The sequence below is a fragment of the Neofelis nebulosa genome, chromosome 10, assembly GCF_028018385.1.
Source record: "Neofelis nebulosa isolate mNeoNeb1 chromosome 10, mNeoNeb1.pri, whole genome shotgun sequence".
Lineage (NCBI taxonomy): Eukaryota > Metazoa > Chordata > Mammalia > Carnivora > Felidae > Neofelis > Neofelis nebulosa.
This window is the reverse complement of record NC_080791.1, coordinates 27,567,165-27,570,102: the sequence shown is the minus strand read 5'-3', so window position 1 is coordinate 27,570,102 and position 2,938 is coordinate 27,567,165. Positions and strand designations below refer to the sequence as shown.

The 2,938-nt window shown below is 34.0% G+C and overlaps 1 pseudogene; it reads right to left on the bottom strand.

Moving 5' to 3' along the window:
• Window positions 1-870: 870 nt before the first annotated feature.
• LOC131488918 (U6 spliceosomal RNA) lies at window positions 871-969 on the bottom strand (annotated as a pseudogene).
• Window positions 970-2,938: the final 1,969 nt, after the last annotated feature.

The following is a 2,938-nucleotide window of genomic DNA, read 5'->3' as shown; positions in this document are numbered from 1 at the left end:
TAACAGTTGACGATGTAATGTTATATATGAACTTAAGTAATAGCTCAGGCCTTCTTGTCAGCTAATTATGTAAATTATCATTTTTAAGACTTAGATTTGTATTTGCATGGCCGGTGCATTCATTTATTCATACAATTAGAGTTCAATAAATATGTAGTCCATACATCGCCCTCCCATAACCCAAGAGTTCCTGCTAATGATATATGAAGTACAGTGAAAATGAAGAGAGAGAAGTTTCAACTGAGAGAATGTCTCTTAGGACTAGAGAGTGCAGAGGGAAAAAATCACATTTTCCCTGAATATTACATTTCAAAGGATAAATCATTAAATTTAAGAAAATTAATAGACAAAGAGTCATGAACTATATGCATTATTGTTTCCTACATGGAAGTCCGTATGGATTTTCAGTCAATCATAAAAATATTCATTTAGTTATCTCTCTGCATTGGGTCCAAGTCATCTTCAATGATGAAGACAGAACAGAACAATAAACTGAACACATGAATTTAATTTTTTAAGAGAGAAATAGCTAGTAACATGTGAAAAATGTTGAAACTCACTAATAACCAAGACATGCAAATTAAAATTATGAGGTATTATTTTTCATGTTTTAAAGGCTAATTCCCAGTGGGAGGGAGAAGGCAGTAAAAAAGGAAATTAAATCAATTACTAAAAGGCATACAAAGTGGTTCAAATCTGAAAGGCCATTTGTCAGTATCTACCAAGCGCTCTAAAAGTGTCCATCACTTTTTTTTTTTAATTCAGGTATAATTGACATGCAACATTACACTAGTTTCAGGTATATAATATAATGAGTTGATACTTGTATGTATTGCGAAATGATCACAATGATGAATCTAGCTAACATGTAAAAATATGGAATGCTTCGTGAATTTGTGTGTCATCCTGGCACAGGGGCCATGCTGATCTTCTCTGTTTATGTGCTACCAAAGCGAGCACAAGTGTTCGTTACTTTTGATCAGAAATTCTAACTCTGGAAAATGTATCAGTTACAGATTTAGTACATGAGTGTTACTGATACCGAACTTATAATGGCAGATAAAAAAGAAATATCAAACAATAAGATTCATTATAGGAATGGGAAAATAGCTCAAGTAATGTCTAAAGAAAAAGCTAAAGAGTTCATGGTACACCTATATAATGGACTACTGTGTTCTATCCAAAAGTATTTTGATATTATTTAATAGGAAAGTGTTCACAGAACACTTTTATATGTCATAAAATGTTATGTATAGTATAATTTTAATTATTAATCATACTATGAAGTTTGTATACACATATATACATGCACCAATATACAAGGCTAGAAGAAATACCCTAAAATATTAAGTTTTTTTTCACATGATGGAACTGTGAATACTTTTTATAATGTAAATTTTCTATATTTTCTGAAGTCTCTCTCAGTGAGAGAAATAATATACAACAAATCTGGCGAGTAAGAGTTTCAACTCATATTTTTTCAGGACTTCCACAACCTGTAACCAATAGGCTCATCCAATCTTGCCTTTCACAAAGTTCAACATAAAACTGGCCAGCTCCATTTTCTCACTACCTCCAAATCATGCTCTGCCTTCCAACCAACCTCTGTTCAAGCTACATTTCATGTGTACACTCAAGGTAACAAAAGTAGCTGAGCAATATTAAAGTTGAAATCTTAATGAACTCAATCTCTGTCTAGGATCACATAGAAACAGGAATACCCCAACAGTCAAAAGTAATCACATACCCCCCAAAAGTATTTTTCTTGCATCTTTTAAAGAACCTTGAAATGAGATCCAGTTCATTATCCACAGCCAAACTGCTCAAAGTCCATTGTGCAGCCTCCATATTTCCCTCAGACCTTCCTTTCTGCCATGCCCACACAAGTGTTCTCACCTTCTTCTAACCTATGACCCAGTTGTCTTCTTTGGCTATATCCTCTCTTTTTCATGTCACATCTCTTATCTCTGACCAGTCTCCAGATTGGCAAAGGTAGAACTATGAGAGGGAAAGCTGCAGTTTCCACATCTGCAGAGAATAATAAACACTGTCCTACCAATATCATAAGATGTAAGGTTTTAAATATCTTAAAACTGTACAGCATTGCACATGTTGTGACTATTGTAACCTCATTTCTTATTTGCACAATAGGTATTACTAATATATAACTAATACTCTGTAAGCACTATTTTATCCATAATATCCACAACTATGGAAGTATTTACACTTCATTATTCCCTGTCTTCCTTCCTGAACCAAATCCATCATTAACTCTATTTTACCTTCAAATTATATCTTAAGTCATCCACAGCTCTTTGTGTCCATCAGCACCCATCTAACCCAAGTATCTATGATCTCTGAAGTAACTTCCGACTTATATTCCCATCCACTCTTGCCTCCTCCACACTATTATGCATACAAGAGCCAAACATTTTTCTGAAAAGTTAATCAAAAGTAATCAATTCCAAGAGTCACAATGTCCAATGGTTTCTTTAACAGACATGATAGGCCCAGTTATTTGAGTAGAACATAGATGATGAAGTTCATACATGACATAAGACCACAAAAGAGTAACTAGAACGCATAAAAAGGATGTTTACTTTGCCATAGAACTCTGTAAGTCTGTGTAGCCAGGAGAGAGAGAAGTGTGCTGACAAATTAGTTATTCAACTTTACAAAACATATTTGAACGCATTTACATTGTTTTTCCCACAGATGACTACACTAGTAAAGTTTATAAACCAAGCACACACTCTGTATGAACTAAGTACCTTAACAGCTTCTTATTGTAATTAGGATAAAATCTTTGAACCTTACCATTGACCTACAAGTCTATGCTTCTTATCTCTCCAGCCAATATCTCCAGGCTTATTATGCTTATACTGACTTTATTTCTTTACTATTTCAGCTCTTTCCCACATTTGTGGGATTCCATTCC